Source organism: Bos mutus, chromosome 17 (assembly GCF_027580195.1).
Source record: "Bos mutus isolate GX-2022 chromosome 17, NWIPB_WYAK_1.1, whole genome shotgun sequence".
Taxonomy (NCBI): domain Eukaryota; kingdom Metazoa; phylum Chordata; class Mammalia; order Artiodactyla; family Bovidae; genus Bos; species Bos mutus.
In genome coordinates this window covers 57,623,652-57,645,590 of record NC_091633.1, presented here as the reverse complement: position 1 = coordinate 57,645,590, position 21,939 = coordinate 57,623,652, and the positions used below count along the sequence as shown (strand labels likewise).

At 42.4% G+C, this 21,939-nt stretch overlaps 1 protein-coding gene across 4 annotated transcripts in view; it reads left to right on the top strand.

The window, feature by feature from the left end:
* The first annotated feature begins 9,439 nt into the window (after positions 1-9,439).
* Positions 9,440-21,939, top strand: part of INPP4B (inositol polyphosphate-4-phosphatase type II B) — an 857,173-nt gene continuing 844,673 nt past the window's right edge. For 2 of the 4 annotated variants that reach the window (XM_070386583.1, XM_070386584.1), the window contains exon 1: positions 9,440-11,061. The gene's annotated coding sequence lies outside the window, so the exon portion shown is untranslated. The remainder of the gene's footprint in view (positions 11,062-21,939) is intronic. The other 2 variants (XM_070386587.1, XM_070386586.1) reach the window with 2 other exon arrangements.

Genomic DNA, 21,939 nt, shown 5'->3' with positions numbered 1-21,939 from the left:
TCCTTGGCTCTCTGCTCCCAATCACCTCTGAGTACCCTATCGAGGTTTTTTTCTTTGTTTGTTTTTGTTTTTAAATAAAACATGCAAGCCTACTCTCAGCTGAAGCTTTCCATTACAAAACCAGTAAAGGCTAACTCAGGGAGGTTTTTATTTTTATGTTACAGAAAGCATAAAATGAGTCAATCATTTGTTTTCATTATAACTTTCAGGAAAATGAAATTCAGCCTTATAAAATGTTACTTCATTTTAGACCAAATAAAATGGTTGTCTTTTCACACTGATGAATTTCCTCAACCTTTTCCTAAGGTTTCAAATGATCCTATTTGCCCACAAGTGCTGTGTTTCAAAGGAAGAGCACTTTTGAGTTATCTGTAATGATTTCTCGGCTTTTACCTTAGAGAATATTGCAATGCGTTCTGCGTGAGAAGCTTATATTCTATTTACAAAGAAAAATATCTGTAACTTTATGCTTTGCTGGAATATGTTATAGAAACCAATACTCGAGTGTACATGAAAAAATTACTCTGGAATTTCTAAAGTCTTCAAAAAGTTAGTGATCACATACACACACACACACACACACACGCGCGCGCGCGCGCGCGCGCATGAGCATATACACATTCATTCATCAATTTATGTAACATGGGATGAGGTTTTGGAAATAACCCATATAAATTTACTCTTCATGGTCACTCAGATTCTTTCTCTGTGTCTTCCCTGGCATTGTTACAAGAAAGGGAAATACAAGTGCTACTAGAAAAAGAGGAGGCTATGAGGTAGGAGCCTTGATGAACAGGGTAGCAAAGTACAAAACGAGGAGGGGAGAAAGGGCTGGAGATGAGAAAAGGGCAGGGATACACATGTGATCGTCCTGCTTCTCCCTTAGAGGTTAATCTTCAAGGGAGGGAGTAGATACATGTTCCGAAGAACCCCAAACCTGGCCCCTCTCAGAGCAGTTCCATACCAGGGGAACGTGTTAGAAAGCTTTGACAGAGGAAGGTTCTAGATGGATGGGCCGTGGTTTCTCATGACCTTCATGTGCTACGTGCAGGTCTAAAGTTCCTGATGACCTTGCAATGAACACAGAAGTGCTGAGAGAACCGTGGGTCAGAGATGTCTCAGGACTAAGTAAACCCCCTTCTAAGCGGAAGGTCCAAGAGAGGTGAAGCAGACGCTAAAAACTGGTAGATTTTTCCGCAAGTGTAGTGAGAGGCTCCAGTTGGATATGGCTTCCCTGGTAGCTCAGTGGTGGGGAGTCTGCCTGCCAGTGCGGGAGACGTGGGGTCAATCCCTGGTCCTGGAGGATCCCACAGCCATGGAGCAACTTAGCCTGGCGTGCTACAACTATTGAGCCCATTCTGTAGAGCCCAGGAGCTGCAACTACCGAAGCCCATGTGCCTAAGGCCCATGTTCTACAATGAGAAGCTACTGCAATGACAAGTTTGTGCATCTCAGCTGGAGAGTAGTCCCCGCTTACCACAACTTGAGAAAAAGCCCAAGCGGCAACGAAGACCCAGCACAGCCAAAAATAAATAGAGAGATGTAAAATACTCTAGGTTCCTAGTTCTCAGAGTTTTCTGGAACTTTTGTATCTGTTGTATAAAACTGTCTAAAACATGGTTTGTCCTCTTAGGAGGACTTGCCACCCAGTGAGGGAGACACACGGGTAAACAAATCCAATGCAATAAGTGGTACCACTGAGGCTGGTTCACGGTGCTGGGGAGGCGTGGTCTCCTCAGAGTGCTGGAGAAGACTCTTGAGAGTCCCTGCAAGGAGATCCAACCAGTCCATCCTAAAGGAAACCAATGCTGAATATTCACTGGAGGGACTGATCCTGAGGCTGAAACTCCAATACTTTGGCCACCTGATGTAAAGAACTGACTCATTGGTAAAGACCTTGAGGCTGGGAAAGATTGAAGGTGGGAGGATAAGGGGATGACAGAGGATGAGATGGTTGGATGGCATCACTGATCGATGGGCATGAGTTTGAGCAAACTCCGGGAGATGGTGAAGGACAGGGAGGCCTGGCGTGCTGCAGTCCATGTTGTCACTGAGTCCGGCACGACTGAGCGACTGAACAATAACTCCTGGGAGTGGATGAGAAGGACTGCTCTGGTGGGTGAGGTTTTCTCCACACACCATGTACTGAAAGGCCTCCCTGTGGAATCTGTGCCAACCTCGTTTCCTGAAATCTCTCACATATCAAACAGCACCTCCTTCGTGAAGATTTTTCTGATCCTTCCAACTAGATTTGATTTCTCGTCTCTTGATTTTCATGGCATGCCAGCTTAATCTCTCTACTTGTTTTATGCCTGTTTGTATCCTTACTCTGTCCTTTCGACTAAATTTTGTGCTCATCCCTGGGTTGCCCCTGTACCCTCTGTGTATAAGACAATAAATGTAATGTTCAAGTGAATTGAGTAGTAAAGAAATAAATTGAGAGGCTAGGTTTAGAAAAGTCAAGTCTAAACCTAGTAAATGATGTGCTCTCTGAAGACAAATTTTATTCCTCCTTCACCTCTTTATTCCCAGAATTTAGTACAATTCCTGGCAAACAGTAGGTGCTCTGGGAATGCTTGTTAGAACTGAATAGGGAACGGAGTTGTAAAGATAGACTGGGAGTTAGAAGTGGTTTTGCAGAAGGTTTATATTTCAAGCTTTTTGGAAAATTCTCCTCTCAGATGCCAAGACTTTAGGCAGATTCTTCAAAACCATGTGACTCTTTACAGGTGCCAATCAATATCTCTGTGACAGATGTCAGGTTGTAGGTAATAGTGAAAATAGCGAGTTGCAGACATATGCATTAGAAGGTTTCACATTGAAACTCTCATTGTGCCCCTTACCTGTCCGTGTTCTTCAGTCTTGGCAAGAGGATACTGGTAGACGCGTGGGCAAGATGGGTGTCAGCTCATTTTGTGTCCTTGTAGTGTCCTGGGGGTCTCAAAATTTCTCTATGAGGTAGGTACTACTGTCCCCATTTTTCAGATAAAGTGACCCCCAAATTTGAAGGCACTCACCAAAGGTCACACAACCAGTGAATGGGAACACCATGGTTGAGCCCTAACTTGATTACAAAGTACACATCTTGTCTTGATGAACAAAAACAAATTGTCTTTTTTCCCCCAACACTGAGCAGCTTGAGGGATCTTAGTTCCCCAACCAGGGATCAAATCCAGTGCCCCCTGCATGGGGAGTGGGAGCACAGAGTCTTAACCACTGGACCACCAGGGAAGTCCCACAGATTACGTCTTGGTGGAGAGGCATCTCTGGAGATGGAGATACAAGTTCTGCCTTACTCTGGTGATCAAAATTGGTCTATTCCAGCCTAAGTCAGTTCATGAGGAGATGACAGAGCTTGATTATACCAAGGAAGAAGGGACCCAGGATAGGAAATTGACACACATATTGGATGTAGGGAAATTTTTGAAAATAGGGTGAGAAGAATCTGTTTGTATGTTTAAGAGTGGAATGCAAGAGAGAGACACTGATGAACAAGATATAAGAAAATATTCAGAAATATCACTGCAATTAATGGCCCTGATTACCACAAGCCTTCCCTACAAATATGTCTGACATGTAGCTTCTCCTTCATTTTATGACACTACTGACATATAATTAGGTAATAAAAAGTATTTGCTTGAAAATGGGGAAGAAGAAAAACAATTAACTCAGATGTTTTCATCTTGAAGACTTCTGTTAGAAAGCTTTTTATTTCTCAAAGTAAAGCAGCATGATACTGTCACCTCCATGTGAATATAGCTATCTTTACCCAGTGATTGTCTATAATTTCTCTATTTATGATTCTGTTCTTTCTCTGGCATTTACTAAACACAAGCACATGAGCCATTGTGCTGTAACTTATAGACACTACTCTTTCAGAAAATAGAATTTCAAATAATACATGAGTGGAAAATTATATATATTAACAGGTATTTTTTCAGTTAAAAAAGATTCTTCATAAAACCAGATTAATAAAACCAGATCCCCTAGGGCATTTATTCTTAATCTGCATTCATAGATGGTACATGCATGCCTGGGTGCTCAGTTGCTCAGTCATGCCTGACTTTTTGTGACCACATGGACTGTAGCTTGGTAGGTTCCTCTGTCCATGGTATTTTCCAAGCAAGAATACTGGAGTGGGTTGCCATTTCTTTCTCCAGGGGATCTTCCCGATCCAGGGATCAAACTCATGTCTCTTGCATCTCCTACACTGGCAGGTGGATTCTTTATCACCGAGCCACCTGGGAAGCCCTCGTGGTGCTATTCCAAGAGATTTACAGACTTCTTGAAAGTGTGTTACACATGTGAAGTGTAAAGGATCTATTCTTAAAAGTCAATAGTCCCTAAATCTCAGGTACAAAAAGTGAAACAGTTTTCTACAGTAAAATTAACTTAGAGGCACTCATTTGTACTCCGAAACAGAAAACGTCATTTAGTTTTCTTAGTCCTCTCCAGTCATCTAAAGCAAGCCTATCCTGGTTTAAAACTTACCAGTTTTAGACACTTTTATTCCCTCTCTTCTTTCTCTCTCACCTCTGGGGTAGCTTGTTGGTCCTGGGGAGACTTTTGGAGCATCATGACACCGGGGGACACGTCTGGGTGTTGATGATCTCTCTCATCTTCTGCAGAGATGACTTGGCCTCTGTTCTCCAGGTGTGAGTGACACACGGCATTGCTCTAGGGCACAGCCACTGACTATTCTGAAGTCCCTGCTTTGGCCCCAAGCCTGCCCTGTGCCATGCCACGGAATGGTAGCCACATCTCTGCATACCAGTCAGCAGACCACTCTGTTGCTTGTCCTGTGTCTGTTCGCCCTCCTAGGTGGCCTTTTCCATGTTTTGCTGGTGCTCTTTCCCCACTAACTTCCAAGCCTCCTGCAGCTTGCAGACACCTCATCATTAGCACTTAGGCACTATGAGAAAGCCCAGGGGGCTGGCAAGGCTGTGTGATGCTAGTGGTGAAGAACCTGCCTGCCAATGCATGAGACGTAAGAGATGTGGGTTCGATCCCTGGGGCGGGAAGATCCCCTGGAGGAGGACATGGCAACCCACTCTAGTATTCTTGCCTGGAGAATCCTTTGGACAGAGGAGCTTTGTGGACTACAGTCCACAGGGTCTCAAAGAGTCGAGCACGACTGAAGTGACTTAAGTGACACGCATGCAAGGCCTGGTGACATTTATATTCCTACTTTATACCTTTGTGTTCTGGGTTTTTCTCAAGATTGAGATTTCCCAAAATATCCCAATGGGAAAACAGGACACAAATTTCATTACTCTTGGGCTCTCAATATATAGGGGCGATCTCTATCTCATCTCCATTCTCAGACTCTTTCTGGAGTTTGATTCTTGTCAATTATGGGCTGAATTGTGCCTCTGCCCAGTTCATATATTTGAAGCCCTAACCCCTCAGAATGTGGCTGTCTATTTGGAGAGAAGGTCTTTACAGAGGTGATCAGACTAAAAATGAATCTGTTAGGATGGGCTCTAACCCAGTCCTAAGTGGCCCTTCTAAGAAGAGGAAATTTAGACACAAAAAGAGGCACAGCCGTGCTGGTGCGCAGGAAAGCCACGTGAGGACACAGAGGTGAGCAGGCACCAGGCTAAGGAGAGAGGCTTTGGAAGAAACCAGCTCTGCCAGCATCTTGATCTTGGGTTTCCAAACTCCAGAACTATGCGACATTTATTTCTGTTGTTTGTGCCAGCTAATTTGGAGTATTTTGTTGTGAGAGTCCTAGCAGCGGGCTTCCTAGGTGGCGAGTGGTAAAGACTCTGACTGCTAAGCAGGAGACACAGGTTTGATCCCTAGGTTGGGAAGATTCCCTGAAGAAGGGAATGGCAACCCACTCTAGTATTCTTGCCTGGAGAATCCCATGGCAGAGGAGCCGGACAGGCTACAGTCTTTGGGGTCACAAAGAAAGAGTCCGACACGACTTAGTGACTAAACAGTAGCAACAGCGATCCTAGCTTCTCCCCATTGTTACTACTTTCGTCTATCCTTCTAAGAACTCTGTCTTCTTGCCTTACGTCCACTCATTTGGATCTCTTCAGGGCAGGAGTTGTGGGTGGTGGGACTCTTTCCTCAAGTTCACATATGCTCCAGCGCTCCCCACCCCCAACTTTTTTTTTTTTTTTGGCTGCATCACATGGCATATGCAGGATCTTAGTTCCCCCACCAGCTATCAAATCCATGCCCCCTGCATTGGGAGCTCGGAATTTTAACCACTGGACCACTAGGAAAGTCCTCCTGACCAATTTTTTTACTTACTGGGCATTTGGTATCTTTTGTTGAAGAATCTGGAGTCCTTGTTTCATTTATTCAGATGTGATTGGTTGCAGGAACTCAAAGGAAACACGATATGTGAAGTTTCAGATGTCAAATAAATATGTTAGCTATCATCCCGCTATAATATGTGTTCATCCAAACTAGTATCTATGCATTGGATAAACAACCAGGTCCTACTGTGTAGAAGAGGGAACTATATTCAATATCCTGTAATAAACCGTAATGGAAAAGAATATGAAAAAGAACATATGTATAACTGAGTCACTTTGCTGTACAGCTGAAATTAACACAATATTGTAAATCAACTATACTTCAATAAAATTAAAAAAAAATATGTGTGCATCTGCTCATATTTTTTTCTAGGGAAAGTCCACAGCCCTCTTCAAATTCTCAAAAGTGGTTTCTGACCTGAAAATATGTTACGATTCACCATCCAATTATATTTGATATATGATTTGATTTCAAATATATAATTTATATACGTTTTAGAAATAACTCTTATGTAAATGAGAAGGCAGAATGTTTATCTTTGATAAATGTAAATGATATCACACTCATTTCCTTCAGTTAAAGAAAAAATCTCTTATTTAATTTGCCATGAAAAGAGGCGCTAAAGTAAACTCTCTGTGAAATGCTTGTTTCTGTCCTCATGCTCATCTAGTCCCACGTCGAAAGATCATAAAATCATTCTGTTACTTTTAGTGGGACCAGCATCTTAGGATACTCCCATGAGCAAGAGGCATTATCTGTCACTCAGGATTTAAACATGCATATGCATTCTCCTCCCCACCCCCATCTGCCTTTGTGCCATTATTCAGAGAACAGCAAATGTTCAGAGATGCTAGTGGTCAGGGGAGGGGGTCAGGAACCCCTCCCCATGTTGTGGGAATATTTTCCTTCCTTTCCTGCCTCAGCCCACCACTATTATCCATGTGATTGCTACAGTAGTTGCTGTGGGAATGCAACTTGACCATGCCCCCTAGCCATGATTGTCTGGATTGGAGTTTGGCAGTCAATCATGGTACTTCCTTGAGAATCTGGAACTGGCCCATGGGTCATGAAGTTCAAGACCTGTGAGTAATCATGTAACTCAGTGCACACCAGAGAAGCAGAGAAAGTGTATGGGGGGAGAGAGAGCAAAGGAGGAGAGAGAATGGAGCAGGTAGGGTAGGGGGAGAAAAGGAAAGAGAAACTCATTAATGCATGTCTCTATTTCCAAGTTATCACTGACACCCAGTTGCATTCTTAAACTTGGATTCCATGGATAGCTAAGTGTCTTTACATTAGTTCCACCCCTTTTACTGAAGTTGGGTCAAATTTCTATTTCTAATAACATCTCCCATGGATTTAATTACACATACACATATGCACACACAAGAAATGATCTTATTGTTGGAATATCAAAACTCTCCCGATACTAAGTTTTTAAAAATTGGGATGAAAACGGACTTGACCTACAAAGTTACCATTAGTATAAATAAACTGATGTGGTAAACAAAAAACCACTATGCCATACTTGATACTATATTTTAGAGGAGACTTTTCATGACGAAGGCTCACAAAAGTGGAGAGTCCTCCTTGTACCGTAGCTATCTCATCGGAAATAAAAATCTCCAGGAACAATGAATCTATACAAAGAAAGAGCATGAGCTGCTGCTGCTAAGTCGCTTCAGTCATGTCCGACTCTGTGCGACCCCACTGACGGCAGCCCACCAGGCTCCCCCGACCCTGGGATTCTCCAGGCAAGAACACTGGAGTGGGTTGCCATTTCCTTCTCCAATGCATGAAAGTGAAAAGTGAAAGTGAAGACGCTCAGTCGTGTCCGACTCTTCGCAACCCCATGGACTGCAGCCCACCAGGCTCCTCCATCCATGGGGTTTTCCAGGCAAGAGTACTGGAGTGGGGTGCTATTGCCTTCTCCGGAGCATGAGCTACTTCCCTGAAAAAGGAGGGTGTGATGCCAGCCCTGCAGATTCTGCGGTGATTTTATTGCTTTAGACTGCAAGGTAACTACTGGGAATCACCTTTGACCTGTGTCCCTATAAAGATACATCAAAAGGAAATGAAAAATATTCTGTCCTTCATTGGCAAATGGAGTTATGTTTTGAGGGCACAAGTGGCTAAAAGTCCAAGGTTTGTAAAAATGGATGCTGAATGAGTTTAATAAGCCATAGAAGAATCTGAATCTGCTAAGATTATTCAAGGGAAACACTGCCAAATAACTAAAAAAGGTAAATATCAGGCTGATGGATGGATTTTTAAAATGTCATGTGGTACATGTATTTGCTTCATCCTCTCTGCCTAGAATTTAAACTTCCTAGATGATATGCATAGGTATGTTGCCTTTTCCCCAGCAGCCCTGTGAATGGTCTGTAAAAGGTCTTGGTCAGCATGATGAATGTCTTGGTTTTAATTATAAGAGCGTTTTCTGGGTATCTCACTTTAAGTGTTCATTTCCACAAAGACAGTTGCTGCATCTGTTTTACAGCTCTGTCTTTTAGAAGGAAAGGTTTAATACTTCTGGCACTGTCTTCATGGACATTCCTCCCAGCCCCACACACCCACACCATCCACCCAAATCTCCATTCAAAGTTAGAAGACAGCTATGCCAAACATCTTTTCAATTTAGTGGCAAAGCTCTGGCACCCTGATATTCTGATATTCTTTCAATATTTCTGTATTTTTTTTAATAAAAAAAGGCTGAAACTCCTGCCCAGTGAGAAAATTGCCTCATCTAGCCATTAGATCTCTACAAACAGGATTTATCCATTGCATCAAGTCCCAAGTATGACAGAGGTGGTTTTGTTTTTGTTTTTGTTTTGTTTTTTTGCTTTTCTTGAGAGGAGTGTGTTCTGTACTACCCCATGGAGGGGAAATTTCACTGTGTAATGGGCTCCTCAGTTATGATCCCTATCCTCCAGGGCCCGCATGGATTGCTTGCCTATTTTGTTTCGGCTTCTCTCCATCCACCTCACCTGTGATGGTAGCTGAATGTAGCAGAAAGAGCTTGAAGAGAAAGAAGGGGAAGGGCTGCAGGGGGAGGATGAGCCAAGCACAGTTTCTGGTCCATAATGTTTATTTATTCATTCTGTAAACATATATGGAAGCGACAGGATGTTAAGCGTTGTTTCAAGTTCTGAGAAGAGTGATGGGGGGAAAAAAATAGAAAACACAAAACCAAACACCCAAGTCTCTGCTCTCATCGGTAGAGCTTCCACTCTAGAGGCAGTTCAGTGCTTGCGGAGTGAAGGGACGCCTAGACGCAGGGAGTGACAGCAGAGGTGACAGCTGGGGGCAGCTCCAGCTTCGGGCTTTGTGTAACTGTTGAGTCCTGACTTACCCAAATCGACTTCTCCGTCCCAACTTGGGGAGTCCGGTCTCTCTGCGGAACAAACTGTAAGCCGTACGAGCATTCTCACTTCTTTTTTAAAATGTAAAGTGCTGGTTGGGAGGGGAAAGGCTTGAGGGTGCCTGTCTGGACCGGCGCTCACCTTCCCGACACCCCCATTACCTTTGAGCCGCTAAGTGGAAACCTCTCCAAGAGAACCGCCAGGTGGCACCTGTAAGGCGCAGATGGGGAGAGCTGTTTGCCCCACACCCCACAACCCGGAATAGCCCGGCTGCTTGCCTTCGCCTGCGGGCTTGTGGGCTAGGCGGTGGAGGAGAGTTAGCCTCCGTGCAGCCTGCGCGATTACGTACCCTGTTTTCCCGACACCCCAAACAACGCTGAGTGTAGATCTGTCCCCAAGCGCCCGGGCTGCCCAAGGCATGTCACATGTTTGTTGGGAGCGGCTCGGCCTCAGTCACCGAGCCGCGACGTGGGGGTTGTTGGTGGGTGGCCGGGGACCGAGCCGAGTTGGAAGCCTCGCCGGTGCCCAGGTCTCCTCTTCTCGACTTCATCCTGGGCCCCGGCGAAGGAGTGGCGAGAGACAGGGGTCCCAGGGCGGTGGCAGGCAGAAGTCCGGGGAACAGGGGACACCTCCTCCCACTCTCTCCCGACCCCACCTGGGTCTGAGCCAGGATCCGGGGCGCCTCTTACCGCGGCTTAAAAACCCTGCGGTTTCGGTGACCCCAGGAGCAGTGTGCCGGCCTCGGGTCACCCCTCCCTAAAGCGCTCCGCAGCGGCGAACCCAGCAGCCCAGCCTGGGGACCATCCCCGCTAGCAGAGGGGCCCAGCAGAAGGTCGGGGAGCAGGGAGGCCACCCACGGAGCACGCATGTCAGGGTCGTTGTGGATTGGGCGGCCGGGTCACCAACTCCACTCCATCGGTAGCGGGAAGCGAGCTGCGCCAGTTTCGAGACTGTGGTTGCCGTCGCTGCCTCTATTCGGCCGCCGGTGACATTGGGAGGAGACCGCTGGGAAAGGGCCGAGGAAGAGGAGGAGGAGGAAGAGGAGCAGGGAGGGGTGGGGCGGGGGGCAGAAAGTAGCGGTTGTGCCAGGGGCGTGTGAGCAGCCGGAGAGGCGGCCGCGCCGGCGATAACTTCTCCCGGGCGCGCGCGGCCGGTGAGGGAGCTGGGAGCGCGGCGGTTCCCGGGAGCCCGAGGGAGGCACGGGAGCCTCGGGAGCCGCCGCCCGCGCCCTGCGCCCTGCGCCGCCGCCGCGCCTCCGGCTCGCTTCCTCCGGGTTCCCAGCCCCGGGTGCTGAAGCTCGGGTCTATAAATAGCAGGTTACTGCTCCTGCTCGGCGCTCGCAGGCTCGCCAGCGAACGCCGGAAAGTCAGACTAAAAGTGTCTGCTGCTGCCGCTGCTGCTGCCGCCCCCCACTCCGCCTCCGGGAGAGGTAATTACCCGCCGGGGCCCCGAGGGCCCGGTGGGGGCTTTGGCGGGGTGGGCTGGGTGATGGTGGGGGATCCGTGGGTGGGTGGACGTTGGAGCGGGTCTGACTGAGAGCGCGGGGGCACGTCCTGCCTGGGGTGCCGGGGGGGGGGGGGGGCGGGTAGAGCTTGTCTGTCTGGCATCAAGTTTCTCAGCCTGGCGGCCCCGATAGCCCCATCCAGAACCTCGATCCTGAGGGGTGTGGTGTGCTGTGCTGCCTGACCTGGGTTGCCGGGGTACCCCTGACACCCGCGGACCCTCTGGCCTGGAGCCCCTTGGCCGGGGCCGCGCGCCGGTCGAGGTTCACCGTCACCCTCACCCCCTCACCCTCGCTCTCTGGGCCCTGCGTTAATTCGGAGCTCTCAGAGCTCCCTGACCTTCCAAGGCTGCGCCCACCCTCGCGGTCCTTTTGAAGAGGCTGCGGGCGCCCGGGGAACGCGCTCTCAGCCCCATCCCGGCGGCTAAGCTGCCGCCGCCGCCCGCCTAGGGAGAAGTCGTCTTCAAGGCAAGGGCAGGGGGTGGGAGGTGGGAGTAAAGATGATTGATACTGGGGTCTCGGTTGCCTCAAGTTTTGTTTTTCCCTAAAGAGCCCCTCTCCATGACCACCCCCATCCCACTCCAAGAAACTCAATTCTGGCAAAGAAGCCCGGGGTACGTCTCTTCTTGGCCACCAGGCATCTCTTGAGAGGTCTCAAGAAAAGGGTTAGAAAGCGAGGGCAGTGGCTGGAGGGTCGTGGTCGTGGGGGGAGTTGTGGCGGGGCGGGGAAGAACGGTTGGTTGGCGTCTGAAAACTGCGCTGCAGAGTCCACGGGCGCGCTGGCACCTCTGGCAGAGAGGGCCAGGCCGGGGATGTTAGGAGCCAGGGGCTGGTTCCTGAACGGACTTTCGGGCTTGCAGCTGGGACTAAGATCAGAAAGCTGGAGCTCCAGGTACCTGCTTTTGCCTCTCCCGATGCCTCTGAAATCTCCCTTTTAGGGGGTGGTTTCTGTGGAGAGGCACTGGCAGTTACTGTCTGGGGACAAGAGGTTTATAAGGGTGAGGATGTGCATAGTGATTAGATTGTTGCTGCTGCTGCTGCTGCTGCCCCATACTTACTGGAAAAACCTGGGAGGTTTTTCTATTACTCTTGTCTTAATGATGCAGATTCACTTTGCCTGTCTCCCCCTAACCCCTGTAGCCGAGCTAAGTTTCCTCCCTCTTTCTGAGGTGTGTTCTGTGAGGTCATTACATTACATTACGACTTCTCTCCAGGTGTTAAAACATTTTGCATATCTCCTTCCTCTCCTGATAGAACTTGTTTATAAAGGTGTGGCTCTATAAACTAAGTGAAAACCTGGCAGACAGGGGTGTCGATTGCCCTCTTCACCTCAAGAAGGGCACTAGGTAGTTTGTTTGTAAGCGTAGGATTACATTTCAAAGGCCCTGATTGTAATAGGGATTTTCTTAATGGATCCTGGAACAGCAATAGTAGTAATCTGTCTGTGCTAAAGCGGGCATAGAAGGTGCAAGGAACCACCAAGAGGGCAGCTGGCTAGTGCAAGAAGTTAAGTAAAAACAGGACTGGGTAAGTGGGCATTGCCTTACTTAATAAACAAAGAAATGCATTACCTTGTGTTTCTTTGTGGTGTACTCCTGTAAGGTAAAGCATTGATGTAAAATTAGAGTAAATCATCTATGGCTTCCTGATATGTACTTGAGCACTAAAAACTGAACCTCTTGGATCTGTAGTAATGTACAATGCCACTGCAATGGAATGCTTTTTCAGGATATTTCTTTAAAATGTGATTTAGAACATTGTCCTTGAAAGGTTATGAACTGTGCATGAGAAGAGAGTCTAGATCCTTAGTGTTGTTCAGAATACTATGTGCTGATTGAAATACTGCTCTTATTTTTGAAGACTGTTCTCTGTGATTAGGCAAATCAATACTTATTTGTGATAAATTAATGACCAGTTAGGATGTACATATTTATAACTGTGTTTTGCTTTTGATCCTTTGATAAAGTACAAGAAAAACCAGAGAGACCAAGTTTAGTCTTGTTCTTCCAGCTATTTAAGGAAACACATGGTCAAAGTTATAGGCAGAAAGTACTTTCTATGTTGGGTTTGAGCTTCACTTTGGGGATGTAAATTGACTGAATGACTTCATATCCCATAAGAGTTTTGTCAAAATACTCATAACACAGACTCATCAGTTAAATTTGATTATAAAATAATGCTATTATATTTGAGATGTGTGAAATGGAAAAATCATTAAGCTTAGAGAAAAGCCAGATATTTGTTCTAAATTGTGCAAATGGAAAGTAATTCCTTTCCTTTCTGAGGCCTGGGAGTTTCTTCTAGTACAAGTAATATTAATCCCCACATGGTGACAGAAGTAACTTTCACTACTTTAAGACAAAACCCAACAGGGTGATTCTCCTGAAGTCAAAGAAAAAAGTCCAGACTGATCTTATATCTCTTAGCAACCGAATAGATGTCAGTTATCAGGTGACATCTGAGAATACAAAGTTTAAAAAATTATGAGATAATAGTGAGTGAAATGCTTACTGAATATCTATTATATTTTCTAATTTCATAGTGCAAAATCCCTAGCCAGTACTAATATTATATATACAAATATCATAATTTTTGTAATCTGTGTAAACTCTTGTCTTTCATAACCATGGGAATTTTAATAGCTAGAAATGTGCCATTTTAAATAATCTCAAGTTTAATATTAATGTTCACTTATTTGAAAGCTGTACTTGTCTCTTCTGTATTCCATACCTTAATTTTTCAATGTGTCCTATTTATCTTTCTGAAGCCCCAGGGAATCGGTTTTATAGCCATTTTATTACTACTTTTTAATATTGAGTTAGAAATCTTTGATTATAGATCTCTTTAGGACACATAAATATACACAGTTTCATATTCAGGCTAATAAATGAGGTTATCAGACAAATAAGTTCAGTTTAAACATTTATTTTCAGGCAAATACAAATGATGATGCTATGATTGCATTTTTGAATGCAAGCTGCACATAGCTTTTGTTTTCCAAAACTTTAAATGCAGTATGTATGTACCTAAAAACACATTAAGATATGGGAGAAAATTTTAAGGAATCTTCAGAGTCTCAGGTATAATTGTTATTTGGATTAAGACTTATTAGTTCATTTATTTTCTATGTTTCCATGACCTTATAGGCCCAGCAGGAACATTTTAAAATACCTGTGAAGTTTCATTATTTAACTATCTTGTTTGTGTACCTGCATCTGCTGTGGAATTTTCCTTACATAAGGCACAATTGTAACTTCTGTCTTACCTCCTAGAAGTAGCTTATCATACATGGTATACCATAAGGCCCAGGATTATCCAGTAGTTGAAACTTCAGACTTTGTTTTTTCCAACTAACTGTAGTTTTACTGAACACTGACAGATATAACCCCAACATAGTATGAAGAGTTGAATTTCAATGTAAAATGAGTTCTTGAATCATGTTTTCCAAACTGAGTTTCTTAAATTGCAATATTTTGAGTAAATTCTGTCTCCTGCATTGGCAGCCTTGCCTGCTAGGTGTCCTTACTGTGCGGTAGAGGCCTCAAAATAGACCTCAAAATAGACTAAGTGGAACAGACTTGGCAGCATTTATTTGGTTAAGCTGATTAAAGGAAGTCGTGAGAAGTTGTCTAGATCATGTGGCTTTGATCAGAGATTCCTTTGGGAATTATCTAAATTAATGATTTCAAGAGAGAACTTGCCTCCCTCTGTTCCCCCTCGCCTGCCTCTCTCCTTCTCTCCCTCTCTCCCTTTGCTTCCTTTCTTTCTCTTTCTTTCCTTCCCTCTGTTCATTTGTTTCTTACCTTTCTTTCTGTCTTTACCGGCCCTTCTGGTTGTTAACATGGAGCTCTGCAACAGGCCTCGTGTTGAAATTACTGAGCTATGTGCTCTATTTTCAACGTTTCCAAGAAGGAGAAGTTTCTGGGATATACAGGCAAGCCCTAATACTCACTCTGATTTTGAGTGATCAGAGTAACAACAACTTCCCCAGATCAACATAAAATATAGTTCTTTAAAATGTCCCTATATGAGTTGTTTTAATACAGCCATTGTTTATAGATGATAAGTCTGAGCTATGTGCTCTATTTTCAACGTTTCCAAGAAGAAGTTCCTGGGATATACAGGCAAGCCCTAATACTCACTCTGATTTTGAGTGATCAGAGTAACAACAATAACGTCCCCAGATCAACATAAAATATAGTTCTTTAAAATGTCCATATATGAGTTGTTTTAATGCAGCCACTGTTTATAGATGATAAGTACTTTAGAAGGAGAACCTGAGATTTTTCTGGGTCTCAAAAGAGACTGTGATTTTTTTTTTTTTTTAAGTAAAGCAGCAATAATTTAAAGGGAATCCTCTGAGCATTTTTTGCTACAATGAACAAGTGACAGAAATGTGAGTCTTTTACCTTTCACCTAAGTTCTTAAGATAAGTAGTTACCGTGCATTAAGTAGACCAAATTGGAGACTACCATTGTAAAGCAAATAAAATGTACTCCCTTAACCATAGTCAAGTTCTCTATAGCAACCCGTTCTTTAATCCAGTCTGTCACATGTTTCTCATTTCATTTTCTTGCATCTTTACTCTTATAGTCAAAAGATCAGAGACAGGTTTGAGCAATTAACACAACCGAACCACAAAAATTATTCACTGCTGTGAAAATAAAGTATAACTAAAAACCAACGACATCTTAAACTGAAATAATAACCCATTGATGAGGGAGTCTATGACCTTAAGAAAGCTTGAAAGTATCATTTGTGATTATTTAACATCCTATGAAGCCCTTTTGAATATTTTCATATGCCAGACTTGCTAGATAACCATATATTCCACTTTGAGTACTGGTGTATATCACATTCATAATAGAATATGTTACATACTTGATACATAGTATTAAAAAGTAACCTTTTAAAAATTTCATGTCTTCATTAACAAAATCCATAACTTTTTATGTTTACTAATCTAATCAAATCTTTTTTGACCCAAATTTATGAGACAGTGATGATTTTATGGTATATGTAATTTCATTTCTCCCTCATAGCCTTCTTCCTTTTAGCAATTATGAATAAATGTTCTAGAGCTGTCTTTTTGGATAAGTTTGCTTTAAAATAAAACATTTCTGCTTTTCAGAAGGCGTCCATTTGGAGAGGAGACAGTCACCACTAGGTGGCACTATGTAATGCTTAGTAGCTATGAGTCCTTTTATTAATAATTGCAATATATTTATTATTAAAGCTTTTCTTTTACATGGAATTTATATCATGAGCAAGTTAATGAAACTAAAATCAACAGACAGCTGAATCTTTAGCAGTAGCAGTATATTTAGAAGATCTATTATTTGTAATACTTTAAAGATTTGATTGTAATATTTAACACACTCTGCTTTTATGTGAGGTCTGCTTATGTGAGGCATTGCTAGGAGTTAATTGACCTAAACATGCCAAAATTCTGCTTGTAACCGGGTAAAAGAAAGGGAAAAAGAAAATTAAGTGAACACGATAGAAACCCACCCCTGGCAAATGGTCATTCTAAAACAGACGTTGTATTAACCATTTGCATTAATCTTAATCCTCTCATTAAACGGGCTGAGCAGAATTTTTTTCTAGGTGTTGAAGGCTGTAATTGTTCATTTTCTCTGTCTTATTGCCTTTGGGACAATGCAGAAAAGAAAAAAAAAAGGTGCAGATTTTCTCACTGACACTTTGGCAGTTCCCTAATGTCCTCTATAATAGTGATGGCCTGGCCACCACAGTGACCAAATTGGATTAGCCATGTAGCAGTGTAATTTACTTTATTGTGACAGCTGAAATTTATCCAACCCACTTCTTGGTTAATCTGGATGTCGGCATCCATTTCTTTGGCTGAATGATTAAATCATGGACCAGGGCAGAATTAAAATTTATTCCATCATCTGTGCACCGGAAGGGGGACCTATGCATTGGATGACCGCCTGATGTGAACCTCTTCAAGATCAATATGGTGTGTATTTCAGCCATGGTTTTGGATGCAGCAATTGTAGGAATGGAAACCAAGGGACAAATTGATCCACGTGAAATGATGTAATTAAGAAATAATACTTCTTTGAAAGCATTTTACTATGTAAAACTTTAAACATAATAAAAAAAGAGTACCATGAGCTCTTACATTCCCATCAGCCAGCTTCAACAATGTCAAATCATGGCCATTCGTGTTTCATCTACAATCTCACTCACTTTTCCCCTCCCTGCAGTTTTTGGAAGCAAATCCTAGAAGTTTTATTAAAGAAAATATACTTGTGAAGCAGTTATTTACAAAAATAGGTATCATATGAAGGGCGATTTTTAAAAATTACTGAAGTGAGAACACTACATATTTCACCTAAAAAAATTAGGAATCTCGGCATGAGATAAATGATGCACAAATTATAAATTTGTTTCAGGAAAATATGGCAGGTTGAATAATTAAGGAATAGATTTCAACTTAGGTTCTTGATCATATTTTTTTAATCAGCAATGGTGTACAATAGGGACTTCCCTGGTGGTCCAGTGGTTAAGAATCTGCCTGCCAGTCCAGGGGACACAGACTCGATCCCTGGTCTTGGAAGGTTTCACATGCCATGGGACAAGTAAGCCAGTGCTCCACGACGACGGAGCCTGCATCCAGCAACGAAGACCTAGTACAGCCAAAAGTAAATACAGAAATATATATATTTTAAAAAGCCTGCAGTAATGTTCCTTGAACATGATAGATAGTCAGGTAGCTATTAGTATGTGCTTGATAAACCAAAGACTGCGTTAGGCTTCTTAGATTAAAACCAATATTGACTGTCTGCATACCTTGTCATCACAGTTTTCTTATATAACATTTTACTTCTAAAGAGTGTGTAGATACAGCAGACCCTTGGCATGCAAGAATTTAGCTTGCATGAGTCAAGATTTTACCATCTGTCTGAAATTACTGGAATTACTTACATGTAGTAATCTATAGTTTTGCTGAGGTGTGAATTTAAATCACACAGTCCTGGAAACTGATCTTTCAGTGAATCCAGCCAATGGCCCAGCAGTCACGCCTCCAAGTTACTCTATGGTCTAGGTGACATGGCAATTCACTTTCTAGAACTAATTACCCCTGGTAAGTGTGTTTAAGGATTTGGCAATCTGAGAAATTGTTTGGTGCCCCCTTTGAAAATATCATGAATCTCTTAAAATGTACCTGTTGAATTTTGTGTTGAGTTGAAATTTAAAATGAATAGGATTTCTTCAGATTTCAAAAAAAATTGACAGTAACCATTATGTATAAATCTTTGTGATATTATGTAAGAGAAAATATAATTCCATAGTAGAGAAAACAAGTAGTTTGTATCTAAAGAGTTTATGCCATGCCATATTTTTCATATGTATAAATTATATAGGCAAAAAGCCCCTGTATAATTTTCTTAACACTAGACACACAATTTTTTTGGCTGTTTTGAAATTTACTATAATGTTTTCTTTCCTGGGCTGTGTTTTAAAGATTGCCTCCCAATTTATTCATGCTATTCATATTCCGATTTCCCATTTTATGTTTTGGGTGGGAGTGAAGAATAGTACATACTCAGAATAGTGTAACAAGAAATAATTGAGCCAGTTGGCTTCCAGTTGATTTCTTTCTTTTTTTCCTGCTCTCCCCCCCACCCCCAGATTATAAATGTAATAGCTCTCTATTGGGGAATAAAAGATGGCAAATAGAGAACATTCTTAGGAGGCAAAAAAAAAAAAAAATCACTGAAGGACATATTGTTAGCATTTTATCATATTTGTTCCTAGAATCCTGTCATTCTAGAATTTTGTCATTATAGTAAGTGCATGTGTGTGTGTGTGAGAATGTCTTCTGACTTGTTCCACTTAGAATTCTGTTGTTCAATTCAGTGTAGAATTTGACTACGCACCTCCTGTGTCCTGGGCTTCCCAGCTGGTGCTAATGATAAAAAACCTACCTGCCAGTGCAGGAGACATAAGAGATGTGGGTTTGATCCCTGGGTCAGGAAGATGCCCTGGAGGAGGGCATGGCAACCCACTCCAGTATTCTTGCCTGGAGAATCCTGTGGACAGAGGAGCCGGGCAGACTACAGTCCGTAGGGTCACAAAGAGTTGGGACACGACTGAAGTGACTTAGCATGCATGCACTCTTATGTTCTAGGTACTATGCTAAGCTCTATTCTGGTTTATAGCAATGAATGAAAAAGAAAATCACTTTGCCCGAGCCTGTAAACACTTCTCTAACCTCTTTTTTAATTAAAATTTTTGTTATTATTTAGTTGCTATTTGGTGGTTAGGCATACAAATCACACTCATTAGTTTAGCTATTTCTGCAACTTTGACTTTTACACTATTGGCATTTTTTTCTATTAACAACACACTGTGATAAATCTTTTCTGTATGACCTCATTTTCTAATATCCCTTGCCTATCATTTTACTGTTTTCTTAGGAATGATTCCTAGAAATAATGTACTGGATAAAAGTATGAACCTTTCAAAAATTCCTCATACATATTGCCAAACTGCATTTTTTTAAAGACTGCACCCATTTCATTCTCCCTGGAAGTACAATAGTCACAGCTCCATCCTCACTGGCATTGAGGGATATAATTATTGTTTATTAAGTTTGTTATTTGGAGTGAGGAAGACAATTGTGACAATATCAAACAGAACAAGAACACTTATTGTGCCCCTTGTATAGGCCACTCCTCACACAATAACTTGATCTATATTAGCTCATTTAATCTTTGCAACAGCTATTAAGAGGAGGACACTATTACCATCCCATTTTAAAAGTTAGGAACTTATTTTTTTGAGAGGTTAAGTGACTTCTCCAAAGTCATATAACTAGTAAGTGGTCAAATTGGATCTTGGGCCAGGACTGATTTTACTGTAAAGTCTAGGCTTTAAAGTACTATATTTTTCCACTATTGTTTTTTTAAGTGAGGCTGAACATAATTTTGTTTCAAAGATCCAACTTTTAAAATTTAATTGGATTTATTTATTTTATGTGTAGTTGATTTACAATGTGTTAGTTTCAGGTATACAGCAAGGTGATTCATATATATATATATACACACACACGTATATCCTTTTTCATATTCTTTTCTATTACAGGTTATTACAAGATAGTGAATATAGTTCCCTGTGCTATATACACTAGGTCCTTGTTGTTTGAGGCTGAGCATTTTTGAAATGCTTATTTTCATTTGTACTTTAAATAGTAATTTATATTTTTTCCTGTTTGCATATTGGGACCTTGATTTTCTTTTAATCGATTTTAGTGTTTTTTTTTTTAATGATACTGTATTTTTGTCATTTGTTATCTGTATTGCTTTTCTTTCTTATATTTTTTAACATATGAAAGTTGAAAATGATTGGCTTGAATGGCATATTTCTTCCATTGATTTTTTTTTTTTTTACTTAGATAATACTTTCTCATTTATAAAACAGATTAACCTTTACCTAAATTATCCTTCCCTTAATTTGGAAGTGGATTGCCATTTCCTCCTGCAGGGGATCTTCCCAACCCAGGAACAGAACCCATATCTCTTGTGTCTCCTGCATTGGCAGGTGGGTTCTTTACCACTGTGCCCCCTGGGAATCCCTAAGAGCCGTACTGGACATCAGTCATTTTGTACAAGTGTTTTCCTGTTTCAAGATTCCTTCTTCAAAATGACCAGGGAGTTAGGCAATATGTACTGTGGCATGGGCCCACTTGAGCTTTGCTCATTCCTGTTCAGTGTTTGGCTTAATGACATCTCATTGTCCAGGAAAGGGAGGGGCACGTGAGGCTTGAAAGCTTCTCTTTCCCATGACTGGGCTATAACCTTTCTCTAAACGTATTTTTATTTTAAATTAGTTTCTTAAATTACCCTAGGAAGATACATTCAGTGTAAATTTTTAAAACATCAAAATGCAGTAGTTCTACTTCTTCAACAGCTCACCAAGGAGTTTTCATAAAATTGTTCAAATGTAATGTATATGTAATATCTTGTACATAAAAAAATACAATCCAACAAACATTGCTCAGTTTGATATTTGGTTTCCAGTTGTCAAAGCTGGTTAAAGTACCTCCAAGATCATCAGTTTTGGCACATTATAATGCATTGACAGGGTTGGGTAACTAGCCTGAGTTGTAGCTTATTTATTTAGGTCTGTACTCCAGTGATATATATATATATATATATATTAAATGAATGTCCAGAAAGATGTTCATATATGCAATTAGTTTCTGTCTTCTTAAAATGCTATGTAACTATATACTCCAGCTCTCTTCCACTGACCCTGGTATATAAAACAATTTGCTTATTGGAATCATGCAGAAGAGAAAGCCTTGTTTTATGAACATGAGTCCTCCAGGTTTTCTTGAAGCCAAGACTTGTTTATCTCAGGCTAAGGACAGGAGGTGCAGGATACGTGGGTTCAGTCCCTGGGTTGGGAAGATCCCCTAGAGGAGGAAATGGCAACCCACCCCAGTATTCCTGCCAGGAAAGTCCCATGGACGGGGGAGCCTGGTGGGTCACAGTCTAAGGGGTTGCAAAGAGCACTTGAGCATGCACAATGAACCCCACATCTGCTGGTGCCCTGTCTCAGGAAGCTGCAGACAGACAAGGGGGAGGAGTATGATGTGGGGGGTGTCTTTAGCCCTGCTCATCCATACCTCTGATTCCAGTTATATTATTTTCAATGGCAGTTATTCTACACAGTGACCTGTACATGTCAGTTACATTCAAGTTACAGACACTGGGTTGCAGTAAGAACTATGTTGGTCTCTGTGTTTAAAACTATAGGGACTTCTCTACAGAT